The 19572-nt window shown below is 44.3% G+C and overlaps 1 long non-coding RNA gene across 1 annotated transcript; it reads left to right on the top strand.

Moving 5' to 3' along the window:
* The first annotated feature begins 809 nt into the window (after positions 1–809).
* Positions 810–18112, top strand: LOC148135431 (uncharacterized). Its single transcript, XR_015755255.1, has 3 exons — positions 810–969; positions 7064–7144; positions 14088–18112. It is a non-coding gene; the product is annotated as an uncharacterized LOC148135431 (long non-coding RNA).
* Positions 18113–19572: the final 1460 nt, after the last annotated feature.

Here is a 19572-nt window from a genome sequence, read left to right as displayed (position 1 = left end):
AAAATGACCTAAGGGACAACCTTTCATGCAGGGGGTGATGTCCATATGGAATGAGCTTTCAGAGGAAGTGATGAAGATTGGGAACAATTACAACATTTAAAAGTAACCTGGATGGGTAAATGAACAGGAAGGATATAAAGGGAAATGTGCCAAATGCTAGCAAATGAGATTTGGTCAGTCTCGGGTATCTGATCAGAGTGTATGAAAGGCTGTATGAAAGTTGCAGGTTGATAACTAGATTCTCACATATACAGTACAAAAGCTTTGACATGTGGCGTATGATAATGCAGTAATAAACCAGAGACTGACATGTACCGTTTAATAACTACACTCTGAGATACGCAGAGCAACAGCTGACACAGATACAGCACAGAAAAACACTGCACCCACAATAGCCTCTATATCTTTACCCCTTACACTGCATCATAGTGAGAGTCCTTACCCTTACCATATCCTTACCCAATCACCACTTGTGATTGATCTTCAAACACGGGAAACAGCTTCTCTTTATTCACCCTGTCCATACGCCTCATAACATTTTACACCAAAATCATGAGCCCTCATTTATGCTTCTCTGCTCGAGAGAAAACAATCCATGCTTATTTAGTCTCTTCCTTTGTTTTGGAAGTAATATTTGTGCTTTGACCCTAATCCCCAATACTGGGTCTGGGGTTAGCACTGGGGTTTAATGCGAATGATTTGTTCCTGCATCCTGAAGCAGCGCATGCGCGATGCTGCCCCTTCCCAAAGCTGACTGTTTCCTGAGTAGAGGAGCGCATGCGTGAGGCCCTCCCCCAGCGCTACCATTGAGGAGCATTTACTCAGTGAGTGCAAGAGGTTTGTTTGAAACAGACCGCAATGGAGAGATCAGCGCCCAGGGAAGCGAGGGAACAGCAGGCTCCTTCCAGCAGCACATCGGGATGGGAGCCTGGGACACAGAGGGGGCTCCGAGACCGGGATTGATTCGGGGTGAGTTCAGGGAGAACCGGGGGCTGTTTGTAAGAGGCCGAGCGGAGCAGGAACTGGTCCCGGAACTTGGAGTGAGCGGGCTGGGGGGAAGAGAGAGGCCTTTCTCGGGCTGTGTGTGGGCCTGCTGAGGGAGGCAGAGCGGGAAGAAGCTGCTGTGGGACATTCTTGGGGTTTTTAATCCCCTAAACACTGAGGAAATTAAATGTTTGGCTTCTGTTTCATGCTGTTGATGTTGGGCAGTGAAGAATGGAAGTACAGACCATAATTTTGTGACAATCTTATAAAGGATACGTATTAGAGTGAACAGACTTGAAGTTTCGAGTAAAACATTACACATAGCGTCCCTTGTTCTTTCCTTCAACACTTAGTGTATTGGCACCTTGCTGTTGGTGTATGTCAGCATTGCAGCTGCTTCAGGAATTCCCATTCTTGGAGGTGTGCAGATGCTAGTTCTGGATCTCACCCAATTGTCACAAAGTTGAAATTAAAAGAAAGGAGACGTGTGCAACTCAGGGAAAGAGTAGAATTGAAACCTGATTCTGTTTGAATTGCTAGGTTTAAAAATACCCAAATGATTATTAACTGACTGCCACACTGATCAGTTTAATCTTGCCTAACGTGGCTTATATTGATTTAGAGGTGAAAAATCTTCTGTGTTCCGCCAAGCAAATATTTGAATGACGAAGACAAAGTTTTGTACTGAGGAAATATGACTAAGTGTGACCATCTGCTTCTAACAAACAGAAGGTATGTTAACTCTGTCAAAACAGAGAACATCCTTTCCACAGGCACAGAGCAGATTGAATGAGACTTAGTTTGAGCTTGTTAGAAATGGGGAAAAGTGTTGTTTTTGCAGATATAGAAAAAGCATACAGAAAAGGGGTACAGCAAGAGAACTATTAACTCTGCAGGTATTTAGGGAAGAGTATCTCTACTTTTCAGTGTATAATTGTGGTTAATTAAATACTAACTTTGATGTGTAATTATTATAACAAATAAGTTCTTTTTAAAAATTATGTTTTCAGCAATAAGCTGAGATAACCGAAATGCTTGGGCTATACAAAATGATACAAGTTAATGAAATGTCCGAGTTTGGAATGTACCAGCCGAATTGATACAAGATGTTAAACCAGATCTTGATGTATTGTCAACAAAATAATGTGTGTGTCAGCACTTACAGAGAGGGAGGTTGCCAACCTGGGGAAGGGGGAAGTAATAAGGGTGGAACGCAGCTGGGCAGTGGTCTGGTACAGTAAGAGATTGGGTAATTAGGAGTCTGGAGAGATGACCTCACTCAACTCATAGGGTATAATTGTACACTAACCTAAGTTCTAGTTAGCTCAATTGCTTCTGCATTTGATGCATTTTCTTGCAAGATCGTAGAATAAATTGTCTTGTTTCCAGTTTTGGTGGTCTCATCTAAATTTTATTAAATTTGTTTCTAACAAGCTCAATTTCCAGAGATATATCCAAAGAAATGGACAGTTAGACACAACTGCGGAAAGACAAATTTCTTTTTTCTCTGCATTCTCCATAGACATTTTTCCAGTTTCAATTAATATGAGTCATAGGCCACTACCATTCACAGCATTTTTGAAGCTGACTGGTTGTCTAAAGTAGGCAATTGGTGTACTAAATCCAGTTTACATTGTAAAAGGCCATTTTAAATTTCACAAACCAGATAAACAATGACATCATGTTTTTACATAATTTCAGCAGCCATATGTGACAAGTAGTGAATCATTACTGAGCACACAATATCAATATGAAAAAACAATATCATTTATTCGAATTATTAATATAGCTTCCTACAACATCATGGGATATACTTGATCCGGTCCAAGAGTTTGAGACCAATTTATGTTTTTTTTAACGTCTCTAGCACCTCCTCTTTTGGCATGTGGACTGTTTTCACGATGTCAATATTTAATTCCCCAAGTTTCCTAGCCTCCACTCCTATGTCTCCAGGCATAGAATAGTAACAGTACTCACATTTTCATATTACAAAGAATGGCAGATTCAGATTGATAAATGCATTCATACATTATCAAATCAGAAACTGATTGGGAGAGATTAAATATAAATTGATTAGTTATTAATAACTCATCTAGCAGAAACTTTCAGGTATAGTCTTTTGGTTAGAATTAGAATCCATACAGTTTTGAAACAGGACCATCAGCCTGGCAAGTCCACACCGACCCTCTTAAGATTATCTCAACCAGAGCCATTCGCTTATCACTCTACATTTACCCCTGACTAATGCACTTAACCCACACATCCTTGAACACTGTGGACAATTTAGCATGGCCAATTCACCTAACCTCTTCTTTGGACTGTGGGAGGAAACCGGGGCACCCAGAGGAAACCCACACAGACACCGGGAGAATGTGCAAACTCCACGTAGACAGTCACCCGAGTCTGGAATCAAATCTAGGTCCTGGCGCTGTGAGGCAACAGAGCCAACCACTGAGCCACTGTGCTGTACAATGTGCCGCATTATACAAGAATATTCATACTGCAGAAACTGACTGGTACAGATTGATTACAACACTTGTATGTTCACAGAACAGAAACTGATAGTTACAGATTGATAACTACGTTTTCACATTCATATTGCAGAAAATGACAGGTATGATTTAATGAATATATTTGCATTTTTATAAGCAGAAACCTTCAGGGATATATTAATAACTGCATTCATACATTCACATATCTAAAACTGACAGGTATAGATCAAAAACTAAACTTGCTTATTGACATAGCAGTAACTGAGACACACAGATTGATACTTGCACTCATACATTCAAATAGCTGAAATGGATAGGCACGGATGAATAACTACACTCACATTAGCGGAAACTGACAAGAACTTTCCCATAGCATAACCTTACAGGTAAAGACTTATTACTACATTTTCAATTTCACAGAGGGAAAAACACACTGTCATGTACAGTTTGATAATGATACTCAAAAATAACAGAGGAGAATCTCACAGGTACATATTGGGAACTACACTCTCTCATTGACCTCGCAGAAATTGACGGATGCAGACTGATAACTACACTGACACATTCACAGCACAAACTGACAGGTTGACAACTACCCTCATTTATTCATGTAGCAGAAACTAACAGGTACGATGATAACCACCACTTACATGTTCACAGAGCAGAATGTTGCAGTCATAAATTGATAACTGGACTAACACATTCACATTACAGAAACTGACATACATTTTGATAAAGGCATTCGGACATTGCCAAACCAGAAACTTACAGCTACATGTTCATAGACAGACAGCAGAAACTCACAAGGATACGTTGGGAAATACACATGCACATTTGCAGAGTGGAAACTGTCATCTCCATTTTGATGACTATATTTGGATGTTCACAAAGCAAAGACAGATTAATAATTGTACCATATTCATAGAGCAGAATCTGACAGATGTATTTCCGTATGCACGTGTTGAAAACTGACAGAATTACAAATTGATAACCTCATTCACATATTCACAACACAGATACTGACAAGGAATGATTGATATATGCACTCACATATTCACCAAGCAGAAACTGACTGGTACAGATTGATAACTAAACTCACTTGTTGAAATAACAGAAACTGAAAGGTACAGACTGATAGCAACACTCTCATTCTCATAGCTCATACTGTCAGATATTGGTTGAGATGTACACTCTCAGTCACGTAGCAAAATCTGCCTGGTATAATTTAATTACTTCCTCGGATATATGGAGGAGACACTGACAGGGACCGATTGGAAATTACACTCTTCTAGTCACATAACAGAAAATCACAGGTACAGATTGATAACTAAACTCACTGATAGCAACACTCACTGATAGCAACTAAACTGATAGCAACACTCTCATTCTCATAGCTCATACTGTCAGATATTGGTTGAGATGTACACTCTCAGTCACATATCAAAATCTGCCTGGTATAATTTAATTACTTCCCCGGATATATGGAGGAGACACTGACAGGGACAGATTGGAAATTACACTCTTCTAGTCACATAACAGAAAATCACAGGTACAGATTGATAACTAAACTCACTTGTTGAAATAACAGAAACTGAAAGGTACAGACTGATAGCAACACTCTCATTCTCATAGCTCATACTGTCAGATATTGGTTGAGATGTACACTCTCAGTCACATAGCAAAATCTGCCTGGTATAATTTAATTACTTCCTCGGATATATGGAGGAGACACTGACAGGGACCGATTGAAAATTACACTCTTCTAGTCACATAACAGAAAATCACAGGTACAATTTAATAACAACACTTCCACTTTCACTTAACATAAACTCTCAGATACAGTTTGATAAGTACACTCAATTTCACACAGAATCTGACAGGTAGAGATTGAAAACTGCACTCTCATATTGACTTGGCAGAAACAGATTCAAACCCGTGCTCACATATTCACATTGACAAAACTGACTGCTAAACCTCCGTATATGGAGAGAAAATTTCCTGACGTATAATTTGGTAAAGAAACTCAAATATTCATAGGGCAGAATGTATTGATCACAACACTGTCTCACCAAGACAGGAAAATATTGATAAATACACTCACATATTCACATTGCAGAGACTGACAGGAAGCGTTGCTTCTGAATTTCTCATATTCAAACAGCAGAATTGGTCATGGATAGACTGACAATTTCACACACACATTCAGCCAGAAAAAACTGACAGTTATGGATGACAGGAACAAATCAAAACTATACTCTCAGAAAAACTCAAAGCAGAATCTGATAGTTTGCTGAATGATAAATGCATTTATACATTCACAGAGCCAAACACTAACAGTTACTGATTGATAACTAAACAGTCTGATTTAGAGAACAGAAACTAATGAGGAAAGATTGATCAATTCCCTTTCACATTGCAAAGACAGACAGCAATAGATTGATAAATACACCTATAGACACAGAGCAGATACTGATAGGTACAGATTGATAACTACACACGTATGTTCATAGCAGAAGTTGACGTGGACAGATTGATAACTACAGTCACACATTCTCATTGCAGCATCTGACAGCAACACATTGATTGACAATCTCTTGTTCACATGACAGAATTGACAGGCAAAGACTGAAAATGACAGTCACATTCACATATCAGAATCTGACAGGCACAGATTGATAACAGCACTCTCACATTCACATTGACTGAAACTGACAGGTATTTGTTGATAGGCGAATGCATTGATCAACAAACCAGAAACTGACAGGGACAGGTTATTACTGACACTCTCAGATTAACAGAGCAGAAACTGACAGGGATAGTCTGCTCAATAACTCTCGCATTCACATTGTAGAGACTGACAAATACATATATTTATAACTGTATTTTGACATTTACAAGTAGAGATGGATAACACCATTCAAGTATTCATACAGAAAAAAATTGATAGGTCCAAATTGATAGCTATATTTACATATCCATGAAACAGAGACTGGCAGGAACAAATTGAGAAATAAGTTCAGACTGCAGAAATAGGCAGTGCTCTCAGCTGCAGGGTTATGGGCTGTTAGCAGGAAGATGGGATTAAATGGCCATCTGGTGTGTTTGGGTTGGAATGGACAAGATAGGCCAAATGGCCCTCTTATGTGCAATGTCATTTCAATGGCTCTATAGTTCTATATCAATCTGTCGCTGTGAGTCACTGCTATTTGAATGCATAAGTAATTTAAGCAAGGCTGAGAGGGACAGAATGTGAGTGTGTGGTTGTTATTCACAAAGTAGGAATTGACATGCATAGTTCAATGACTAAACTCCTATTCACAGCCTTACTTGCATTGGATAGTCCCATTCATGGAGATGTACAATTATTGGTTAGTTTCTGGATCTCACTCAATTGGTATTGAATTAACAAAAAGAAAAATCACCAGACATGGAGCAAAAGTAGAATCAGACATGTTGTTCTGTTTGAATTCCTGGCTTGAAATACAATATCCTAATGATTATTAACAGAATGTTGCATTGATCAGTTAAAGATGGTCAAACTTGGCTGATGGTGCTTTACAGGAGGTATCTCTTCTGTCTTTCTCCAGGCAAATACTTGAAGGACCAAGACAATGTAATATTCCCTCGGTACAGAGCCAAGTGTGACCAGCTGCTTCGATAAACAGCAGGTATGTTACTGCTGTCAGAGCGAAGAACTTCCTTTCCACAGTCAGAGCAGATTGGGTCAGCTCTTCGTTGAGCTCAGTTTGAGAGAGAGAGAGATGTTCAAACAACTGAGAAAATATCAGTTTGTTTTGTTCTCACAATTCACAATGCACATATGTCCAGTTTGAACAAATTTACCATTCACATCTCATTGACATTTGCACAATTTTGAAACTGGAAAGTCTGAATTCTTGTCCAAAATGTGCACTCACGAACTGAAACAGATCAGCCTAAAGTCACCCTCATAACGAATCACACCCTCACTGAGAATTTTAGTGGCTGCCAAAGAGATACATCCCTTTACCAAATAGAAACTGACAAGCATGCATTGATACCTTTGTTCACTCGTTCACTTCGCAGAAACAGGCAAAAAGACATTGATGACAACACACATATTGACAGGGCAGTCTCTCTCTATCTCTCTCTCACACACACACGCACATACACAGAAAACCTTTTGCGGACACTGCCCATGGATAGATTCATGACACTCAGATGTTCACATGACAGAGAGTGACACACACTCTCTTATTTTCATTGCACATACCAGCAGGAGTGGGTTGACAACTACACTTTCGTATTCAGATATCAGAAAGTATCGTGTACGGATGAATAACTGTGCTCAAATGTTCACCTATCAGAAAGTGGCATTACAGATCAATAACCAAACTCAACTGCTATCAGGTAGAGGCTGAAGGTGACACTCTCATTCACAGAGATAAAATCAAACTGACCGGTACGTTATGAGAGCTAAAATTACATTCAGATGTCGGAAACTGACAAGTAGACCACTGATTGTTAAATGCACACTCACTTTTACATAATAGTAACTGTCCTAGAAAGATTAATAAGTGCACTCCTATATTCACAATGCAGAAACTGTTAGGAACAAGTTGATAACACTCCCATTTCACAGAACATGAACTGACAGGTACAGTTTGATAACTACTCACAGAACAAAGTCTGACAGCCATATATTGTCACTCGCACTTTTACACCTAGCAGAAATTGACAGATACAGAGTGACAACTAAACTCACATTCGCGCAGCAGAAACTGCGATTTATAACAACAGTCACACGCTTGAATTGCAATAACTTACAGGGACACCTTAATGACAACACTTACATGTTCATGTGACAAGAAACTGACAGGTACAGATAGATAGGCGAAAGTGAGGACTGCAGATGCTGGAGATTAGAGTCAGGAGTGTGATACTGGAAAAGCACAGCAGGTCAGGAAGCATCCAAGAAACAGAAGAATTGAGGTTTTGGCTAAAAGCCCTTCATCAGTACAGATGGATAACTAAACCATACATTCACAGAGCAGAAACTGACAGGGAAAGATTGACAGCCACACTCATGCATTCATGCCGCAGAAAGCAAAAGGTACATTTCAATACAGACCCCCACATGTTCACTTGGCAGAAGAGGAGAAAGTGAGGTCTGCAGATGCTGGAGATCAAAGTTGAAACTTTATTGCTGGAACAGCACAGCAGGTCAGGCAGCATCCAGGGAACAGGAGATTCGACGTTTCGGGCACAGGCCCTTCTTCAGGAATGAGCAGAGAGTGTTCAGCAGGAGAAGATAAAAGGTAGGGAGGAGGGACTTGGAGGAGGGGCGTTGGAAATGTGATAGGTGGAAAGAGGTCAAGGTGAGGGTGATAGGTCGGAGTAGGATGGAGGCGGAGAGGTCAAGAAGAAGACTGCAGGTCAGGAAGGCGGTGCCGGGCTGGAGGGATTCGGCTGAGACAAGGTGGGGGGAGGAGGGATGAAGAAACTGGTGAAGTCCAAGTTCATCCCCTGTGGTTGGAGGGTTCCCAGTCGGAAGATAAGACGCTCCTCCTCCGACCGTCGCGTTGTTGTGGTTTGGCAGTGGATGAGTCCAATGACCTGCATATCCTCGGTGGAGTGGGAGGGGGAGTTGAAATGCTGTGCTACAGGGTGGTTGGGTTGGTTCGTCCGGGTGGCCCAGAGGTGCTCTCTGAATCGCTCCGCAAGTAGGCGGCCTGTTTCCCCAATATAGAGGAGGCCACACCGGCTGCAGCGGATGCAGTAGATGATGTGGGTGGAGGTGCAGGTGAATCTGTGGCGGATATGGAAGTTTCCTTTGGGGCCTTGGAGAGAAGTGAGGGGGGAGGTGTGGGCGCAAGTGTTGCACCTCCTGCGGTTGCAAGGGAAGGTGCCGGGAGTGGAGGTTGGGTCGGTGGGGGGTGTGGATCTGACAAGGGAGTCGCGGAGGGAGTGGTCTCTACGGAAAGCTGATAGGGGAGGGGAGGGAAATATATCCTTGGTGGTGGGGTCCGTTTGGAGGTGGCGGAAGTGACGGCGGATGATGCGCTGTACATGGAGATTGGTGGGGTGGTAGGTGAGGACCAGTGGGGTTCTGTCTTGGTGGCGGTTGGAGGGGCGGGGCTCAAGGGCGGAGGAGCGGGAAGTGATTAGATTAGATTAGATTAGATTACAGTGTGGAAACAGGCCCTTCGGCCCAACAAGTCCACACCGACCCGCCGAAGCGAAACCCACCCATACCCCTACATTTACCCCTTACCTAACACTACGGGCAATTTAGTATGGCCAATTCACCTGACCCTGCACATCTTTGTGATGTGGGAGGAAACCGGAGCACCCGGAGGAAACCCACGCAGACACGGGGAGAACGTGCAAACTCCACACAGTCAGTCGCCTGAGGCGGGAATTGAACCCGGGTCTCGGGCGCTGTGAGGCAGCAGTGCTAACCACTGTGCCACCGTGCCGCCCACGAAGGAGGAGATGCGGTGGAGGGCACCGTCGACCACGTCGGGGGGGAAATTGCGGTCCTTGAAGAAGGAGGCCATCTGTGTTGTACATATTTTGAACTGGTCCTCCTGGGAGCAGATGCGGCGGAGACAAAGGAATTGGGAGAATGGGATGGCGTTTTTACAGGGGGCAGGATGGGAGGAGGTGTAGTCCAGGTAGCTGTGGGAGTCGGTTGGTTTGTAGTAGATGTCCGTGTTGATTCGGTCGCCTGAGATAGAAACAGAAAGGTCTCGGAAGGGGAGGGAGGAGTCCGAGACTGTCCAGGTGAATTTGAGGTCGGGGTGGAAGGTGTTAGTGTAGTGGATGAACTGTTCAACCTCCTCGTGGGAGCACGAGGTAGCGCCGATACAGTCATCAATGTAGCGAAGGAAAAGATGGGGGGTGGGGCCAGTGTAGTTGCGGAAGATGGATTGTTCCACATACCCTACGAAGAGGCAGGCATAGCTGGGGCCCATGCGGGTGCCCATGGCTACTCCTTTTGTTTGGAGAAAGTGGGAGGATTGGAAAGAAAAGTTGTTCAGGGTGAGGACCAGTTCGGTCAGTCGAAGGAGGGTGTCGGTGGAAGGGTACTGGGTGGTACGGCGGGAAAGGAAGAAGCGGAGTGCTTCACCACTCCAACCTCTCACCCTCGGAACGCGCAGCCCTCCACTCCCTCCGTTCCAACCCCAACCTCACCATCAAACCAGCTGACAAGGGAGGCGCAGTAGTAGTTTGGCGCACTGACCTTTACACCGCTGAGGCCAAACGCCAGCTCGCAGCTACCTCCTCCTACCGTTCCCTTGACCATGACTCCACCCCCCACCACCAAACCATCATCTCCCAGACCATCCATAACCTCATCACCTCAGGGGACCTCCCATCCACCGCCTCCAACCTCATATTCCCACAACCCCGCACCGCCCGTTTCTACCTCCTGCCCAAAATCCACAAACCTGACTGCCCCGGACGACCCATCGTCTCAGCCTGCTCCTGCCCAACCGAACTCATCTCGGCATACCTCGACATGGTCCTGTCCCCATTAGTCCAAGAACTCCCCACCTACGTTCGTGACACCACCCACGCCCTCCACCTCCTCCAGGATTTCCGCTTCCCCGGTCCCCAACGCCTCATCTTCACCATGGACATCCAGTCCCTGTACACCTCCATCCCCCATCACGAAGGACTCAAAGCACTCCGCTTCTTCCATTCCCGCCCTACCACCCACCGACACCCTCCTTCGACTGACCGAACTGGTCCTCACCCTGAACAACTTTTCTTTCCAATCCTCCCACTTTCTCCAAACAAAAGGAGTAGCCATGGGCACCCGCATGGGCCCCAGCTATGCCTGCCTCTTCGTAGGGTATGTGGAACAATCCATCTTCCGCAACTACACTGGCCCCACCCCCCATCTTTTCCTTCGCTACATTGATGACTGTATCGGCGCTACCTCGTGCTCCCACGAGGAGGTTGAACAGTTCATCCACTACACTAACACCTTCCACCCCGACCTCAAATTCACCTGGACAGTCTCGGACTCCTCCCTCCCCTTCCTAGACCTTTCTGTTTCTATCTCAGGCGACCGAATCAACACGGACATCTACTACAAACCAACCGACTCCCACAGCTACCTGGACTACACCTCCTCCCATCCTGCCCCCTGTAAAAACGCCATCCCATTCTCCCAATTCCTTCGTCTCCGCCGCATCTGCTCCCAGGAGGACCAGTTCAAAATACGTACAACACAGATGGCCTCCTTCTTCAAGGACCGCAATTTCCCCCCCGACGTGGTCGACGATGCCCTCCATCGCATCTCCTCCACTTCCCGCTCCTCCGCCCTTGAGCCCCGCCCCTCCAACCGCCACCAGGACAGAACCCCACTGGTCCTCACCTACCACCCCACCAATCTCCATGTACAGCGCATCATCCGCCGTCACTTCCGCCACCTCCAAACAGACCCCAGCACCAAGGATATATTTCCCTCCCCTCCCCTATCAGCTTTCCGTAGAGACCACTCCCTCCGCGACTCCCTTGTCAGATCCACACCCCCCACCGACCCAACCTCCACTCCCGGCACCTTCCCTTGCAACCGTAGGAGGTGCAACACTTGCGCCCACACCTCCCCCCTCACTTCTCTCCAAGGCCCCAAAGGAAACTTCCATATCCGCCACAGATTCACCTGCACCTCCACCCACATCATCTACTGCATCCGCTGCAGCCGGTGTGGCCTCCTCTATATTGGGGAGACAGGCCGCCTACTTGCGGAGCGATTCAGAGAGCACCTCTGGGCCACCCGGACGAACCAACCCAACCACCCTGTAGCACAGCATTTCAACTCCCCCTCCCACTCCACCGAGGATATGCAGGTCATTGGACTCATCCACCGCCAAACCACAACAACGCGACGGTCGGAGGAGGAGCGTCTTATCTTCCGACTGAGAACCCTCCAACCACAGGGGATGAACTTGGACTTCACCAGTTTCTTCATCCCTCCTCCCCCCACCTTGTCTCAGCCGAATCCCTCCAGCCCGGCACCGCCTTCCTGACCTGCAGTCTTCTTCTTGACCTCTCCGCCTCCATCCTACTCCGACCTATCACCCTCACCTTGACCTCTTTCCAGCTATCACATTTCCAACGCCCCTCCTCCAAGTCCCTCCTCCCTACCTTTTATCTTCTCCTGCTGAACACTCTCTGCTCATTCCTGAAGAAGGGCCTGTGCCCGAAACGTCGAATCTCCTGTTCCCTGGATGCTGCCTGACCTGCTGTGCTGTTCCAGCAATAATGTTTCAACACTTGGCAGAAGATGCCAGGTCGATATTGACAATAATGTTCAAATTTTAATAATGCTGAAACTGACATGGACAGATTGAGAATTAAACAATCACATTCACAGAGCAAAAACGGTCATATTCACATAGCAGAAACCAACAGGTATGGGGTCATATCTTCACTCAAGTATGTATATACGAGAATCTTACTGGGAGAGAGTAATACCTCTATTCGCATATTCAGAAACTGGAAACCAATAGGTACAGGCAGATAACTTCACTCAAGTATGCACATCGCAGAAACTGACAGGGAGAGAGTGCCAATTGTACTCATATTCACGTGGCAGAATCTGCAAGTTGCAGATTGATATATAGGTTCTAATTGTAAGTATAAAATGGTTGGGCATATTCTCAGTGGCGATCTCACCCCTGCTATTGGGGTGGCATGGTGGCGCAGTGGTTTGCATTACTGCCGCACAGCACCAGGGTCCCAGGTTCGATTCCAGCCTTGGGTGACTGTCTATGTACAGAAGCTGATATTTATAGGGTATGGGAGTGGAGGGAAGTGAGTCCTACCTGTGTCTGTCCAAAGTGGTGTCTGGTACATTCAAAATTGTAGGTACTACATGAAACACATTCTTATGTCAATGGATGACACCTTCAGAGTAAAACAAGTTACATTTCAGAAGGTTTGAGTTACAGTCCAATAATATACTAATATGTAAAGATTGTGAAATAGGGTTTACAAAAATGCTTTACATCCCAGAAACAGACGGGCACAGGTTGATGTTGAGAGTGTGATGCTGGAAAAGTACAGCAGGTCCGGCAGCATCCGAGGAGCAGGAGAATCAATGTATCGGGCATAAGCCCTTCATCTAGACGTTTCAGGCATAAGCTCTCTGATCCTCAGCCTCTGCTGAACTCACCTATCCTCGGGGTACAGTTTGCAGGAATATTCCTAAGTGGCTGGCAAATAGCGTAACATTTTACTGCTTACATCAGTGCTTGATGGATGCAGAATAAAACCTGTCTTGAAGTAACCCTAATTGACTAGTACACAGAGGACCAGAGTCTGAATGGACAGATGTTGAGTTAATGCAAAACGTGTAAATAAGGACACGACAGATACAACGTTAAAGTAACACATATACAGCATGCTAACAGTTGCTGGTTAACAGGCATTCGCAGGACACTGAGAAATGCTGTAAATTTCTATATGAAGCTGCACGACGCCTAAGCAGTTATCGATAGGTCTCTGGGCCCACAGTTATCAATCAAGTTCTCAAATTAATCCCACACTCAAGAAGTGACTCAACTCTTGACTCAAGGAAAGTATGAAACTTTTTCTTTCCATTTCTCTTTACAGACTTGGTCCAAACATGGATGAAAGAACTGACGACCACAGGTGATTTGGGAGTGACGCCCCTTGGCATCCAGGCTGCATTCAACCCAGTGGCCCACCAATGAAGCCTAGCAAAACTGGAAAGAATGGTTATCATGAGGCAAACTTCCCAGTGTTTAGAGTCATACCTGCCACATCAGACGATTGTCATGCTTGTTGAAGGTCAGTCTGCTGGGGTTCCTTAGGTTAGGGTCCTCGGCCCAACCATCAGCTGCGTCATAAATGACCTTCCATCCATTTTAAGGTCAGAAGTGGGAATGCTCATTCATGATTGCATAATGCTCCACACCATTCGAGACTCCTCAGACACTGAAAAAGTCCATGTCCAAATGCAACAAGATCTGGACAATATCAAGACTTGGATTGACAACTAGCAGGAAGAACTTTCACCAAATATAGCCTCTTGACATTCAATAGAGTTGCCATCAATGTATCCCCCCATTCCGAACATCCTGGAGTTATCATTGATCAGAAACTCAACTGGACTCACTACATTAACGCAGTGGCTGGAAGACCAGATCAGAGGCAATGAATACTGCGGCCTAACTCACCTCCAGACTCCTCAACCTTTACACCATCTGCAAGGCACACATCAGGAGTGTGATGTCACACTTCCCACTTGCCTGGATGAGTGCACCCCCAACACCATTCAAGAAGCTTGAAACCAGCCAGGAAAAAGCAGCCTCCTTGATTGGCACTGCATCCGTTAGAAGCCACTCCCTCCAAATCCAGCACTCAGTATAAGCAGTAGAAATTATCGACAAGATGCACTGCAGAAATTCACCTAACATCCTCAGACAGCACCTTCCAAACACACGGCCACTTCCACTTCCAAGGATAAGAGTAGCAAACATTTCCAAACACCACCACCTTCAACTTTCCCTTCAAGTCACTCACCATTCTGAGTTGCAAACATATCAACGTTCCTTTACTGTCACTGGGACAAAATCCTGGAATTCTCTCACTCTAATAGCATTGTTGGGATAATCTTCTGCAGGTGGACTGCAGCAGTTTAAGAAGGTAGCTCACCACCACCTTCTCATGGATAACGAGGGATGGACAATAAATGCTTGCCAGCCAGTGACCCCCACTTCATACAAAATGAACAAATAAAAAAGGCTAATCACCAGGCATACAGTGCAGAAGGCTCTTGTGGCTCCACTCACAAGTTGGTTTTCTGTCTGGAATTTAGGAGGGAGTTGGCACATCTTGAGAGAACTTTTCTTCAGGCATCCAAAAATGGCTGGTTTTACTGGAGGGAGAAAACAAGACAGATGAAACAGTGGTGATACGTGATTCATCAGTTAAAGGAGTAGGTCGGCGCTTTCATAGCCGCTGACGTGTTTCCAAGGTTGTCTCCCCGATGCTACTGGCTGGTTTCATTGCATCCTGAAGAGAAACAGTAATAAGGCAGAGGCCATGGCGCGCATTAGTATTAGTGACATAGCTCGTAATAGGGAGAAGGCCTTGTATAACCAGTACGAGTAGCTACAATATCAATAAGTAAGATTTTGTAGGTTATAATCTCAAGCTTATGCACAATGCTATCGGATAATGAGCACAGAAACAGGAGGATACAACAGATGGACGACTGGCCCAAGAATTGGGATTGTTTTGATTCTGAATCACATGCATCATTTCTGGCGAAGATGGGATCTCTCCACACACACCAGAAAACCCACATGTAGGACAGGTGGGACATGTGCTGCTATGAGGAGTTTCACTTCTTTCAGCAGAGTTCAAACGGAATTAGCTCAATAGAAGCACAACTTAAATTGGAAAATGAACCAAGGCAAAGGGAGTTCAGTAGTGTCATGTCTCAAGCGTCAAGGACAGGGATGGATGGAAAAAAATAGCAGAGCTAAAACAGATTGGTCGAGCATAGATTGACACAGGGAACTGCTTGATGAAATGATGCCCCTGGAAAGTTTACACTCCAGCATACGGGGTCACCAGCCACGGCAGAGGAGAGTACAAATGCAGAGGTGGCGTCACATTATTAGTTATGGAGACAGATACTCTAGTAAGGAGGGGTCTATCATGGAAGTACTTTCAAAAGCAGCAGTCACACAGATAGAAGTATATTATAGGCCACTAATAGCCAGTGGCATTTGAGGATCATAAATGCAGTCATACAGTCATAGAGATGTACAGCATGGAAACAGACCCTTCGGTCCAACCCGTCCATGCCGACCAGATATCCCAACCCAATCTAGTCCCACCCGGCCTATATCCTCCAAACCCTTCCTATTCATATACCCATCCAAATGCCTTTTAAATGATGCAATTGTACCAGCCTCCACCACTTCCTCTGCCAGCTCATTCCATACACGTACCACCCTCTGTGTGAACAAGTTGCCCCTTAGGTCTCTTTTATATCTTTCCCCTCTTATCCTAAACCTATGCCTCTAGTTCTGGATTCCCTGACGTCAGTGAAAAGATTCAGACATCTGGCACTATTCCAGACAATGACAACATAAAGATCAAAGCCAAAGGCTCAGCAATCTCTTCCCTGCCTTCTCAGAGAAATCTAGGATAAATTCCATCCAGCCTGGGGACTTACCCATTTTTATACTTTGCAAAATTGCTACCACCTCCTCCCTGTGAACCTCAATCCCATCTAGACTAGTAGCCTCTATCTCATAATTCTTCTCGACAATTTGTAGTGTTACTACTCAAGAAAAATATGTATTTAAAATTTATCCTATCTCCTTTGACTCCATGCACAACTTCCCACTACTATTCTTGATTGGCTGTGATCCTACTCCAGTCATTCTTTTATTCCTGATATAGTTGTAGTAAGCCTTATGGATTTCCCAAATCCTATCAGCCAACGACTGATATTTACTAGGATGTTGCCTGGTATGGAGGGAAGGTCTTGTGAAGAAAGGCTGTTTTCGTTCGAGAGAACAAGGTTGAGAGGTGACTTAACTGAGACATATAAGAGGGTTACACAGGGTTGGTAAGAAATTCATGGACTACGAATGGAGTTTTTGATTGAACGTGAATGCAACAGTTTGCAGCTTTGTCAAATAGAGACGACTGGATTAGGGATGGCATGCAGAATGTTTTACAGAATTAATAAATCGACAGAGATAGACTTAACAGGGGGCACCATCAATAGCAAGGATGAGGTAGTAACCTGCGTGAATAATCATCAGAACACATTGTATTCGCAATGTAAACGATGCTCAAGTCTTAGAAAGATACTGATGATCATAGGATAAACTCCTGTCTATTTTTGTAACATTCCAGTCCATTGTTCTCAGATTCTGATCCATTGTTGGAACATTCCAGTCTAAACTTCTCAAATTCCAACCTTTCCCTCCCTCTGGAGTTGCTCATCCCAATCATTTTGAGGATGATACTGCCGCTGATACAGTGGGATAACACATTAAAGGAAGCCCGTTATGAAGAAAAGAGGGAAACCGTCCAATCACACAGTTCTGATCCATGGAGACTGACATCAATCAAAGAAATTGAACAAACAGCTCGAGTAAACCACTTTCAATACAACACTTCTAATATATCCACTATACTTGGTTTGGTTGGGATGTTGACATCACCTGATTTGGTCTTATCGCCCATCTCCAATTACTTGAACAATGTTAGAGGTAAATGCAAAAGGTGATGCTTTCTCTTCACAGGCTCTATTATTTTGCTGTGTTATCCACATACAGTGATCTAAGTAACTGCGTTCATAGGATCTAATATAGAGGTTGTTACACTGGAAATTCCTCCACCACAACAACTGCCAATCTAAAATAAAATATCTCTGGTCACAACTGCACTGAACACACACAGGAAGTGAGGATTTGTTTTCTGAACTTCCCTCTCACTGCTTTAATAAGGCAACATTCTTACTTGAAAACAATGCAGATCAATGATGTGTTTCCAAAACTGCAAACATCTAATTGCACACATATATGCCTTTTCTTTCTTCAGATTTTCTGCCCTTACCCCAAAAGTAAACGGTATAGTTACAATTGTTTTCTTTGTTGTGTTTAAACTTTGTACTCGCCATCAGTAAGAAACAGAAATGAATCGTAGACAGTGGCTGTGGAGACTGGAAGGTAGTAAAGTGATAGCCCCAGTCACCAATATTTTCTTGATAGACAGAAAAAAAAGTAAAATATCGAGAAAGAAACAGAACATATTGAAATGAGTAATGGCGAGTGACAGCATAAAGAAAACGATAATTTCAAATAGAATGGAGGAAAATGATTAACATACACTGTTTAATGTCTGCTTTCAGGGATTCCCTATTTTAGTCTCTCATTTTTAGCACGAGGTGAGTTACAAACTTCTCGTATCCCATTTTATTTCAATTAATGCACTTCATACTGGGAAATAAATATAATGGCTGGCTGAGTTCTGTCAAAAACTATTGTGGGTCATATTATTGGAGATAAAATTTCTGTCATCAGATCCAGCATTTGAACATGTTACTATGTGGTATACACTATAAAAAAAATCACAGGACATGAAAATTGCCAAAGCAAATAGGAAAGTACATTTATTTCTCTTGATCATCTAGATTTGGCTATTTTATGAGTTTTCTCACCTATATTTTCTTGCTCTCTCGTTCTCTCTTTACATCTAATTATTAAATCCTCCAATTATTCTCCGTGAACCATCTCTGAAACTTTCCTCTTTCAGTTGCATCTATTGCTAACGTTTGGACGAGACACAATTATAATTGAGTAACGGAACTACATGAACATGAGGGAGGAACTGGCCAGAGTAATTTGGAAGGGGAAAAAGCGAGGATTGCAGATGGTGAGCATCAGAGGCGAAAGATGTGGGGCTGGAAAGGCACAGCAGGTCAGGCAGCGTCTCAGTAGTGGAGAATCGACGTTTCGGGCATAAAACTTTCATCAGGAATGTGGGGTTGGGAGAGAAGGTAAGTGGGAGATAAATAGGTGGCGGTGTAGGTCTGGAACAAAGGTAGCTGGGAAGGCGATAGGTAGATGCAGTGGGGGATAATGGTGATAGGTCAGAGGGGAGGATGGAGCGGATAGTTGGGGAGGAAGATGGACAGGCAGGACAAGTCAAGAGGGCAGTGCAGAGTTGGAAGGGTGGATTTGGCATGAGGTAGGGTTCGGAGAGGTGAGGAAATTGGTGAAAGCGACATTGATGCCGTGTTGTTGGAGTGTTCCAAGGCAAAAATGAGGCGTTCTTCATCCATCTGAGGATGTTGAACAGTTCATAAAAATCACGAACATCTTCCACTGTGGCCTCAAGTTCACCTGGATCATCTTGGACATCTCCGACCCTTTTCTGGACCATTCTGTCTTCATTTTCAGGGACCCATTCAACACGGATATCTAATTCAAATCCAACAACTCCCACAGCTAACTGCACTACACCTTCTGCCAAACTAATTCCCACCTCCAAAATCTTTTAAAAACACTATTCCTCACTCCCAAATAGTCCACCTCAGCCGCAT

The sequence above is a fragment of the Chiloscyllium plagiosum genome, unplaced genomic scaffold, assembly GCF_037043375.1.
Source record: "Chiloscyllium plagiosum isolate Xiang-an unplaced genomic scaffold, Cpla_swu_hap1 HiC_scaffold_49, whole genome shotgun sequence".
Classification (NCBI taxonomy): Eukaryota; Metazoa; Chordata; class Chondrichthyes; order Orectolobiformes; family Hemiscylliidae; genus Chiloscyllium; species Chiloscyllium plagiosum.
This window is presented reverse-complemented; position numbering and strand designations above follow the sequence as displayed.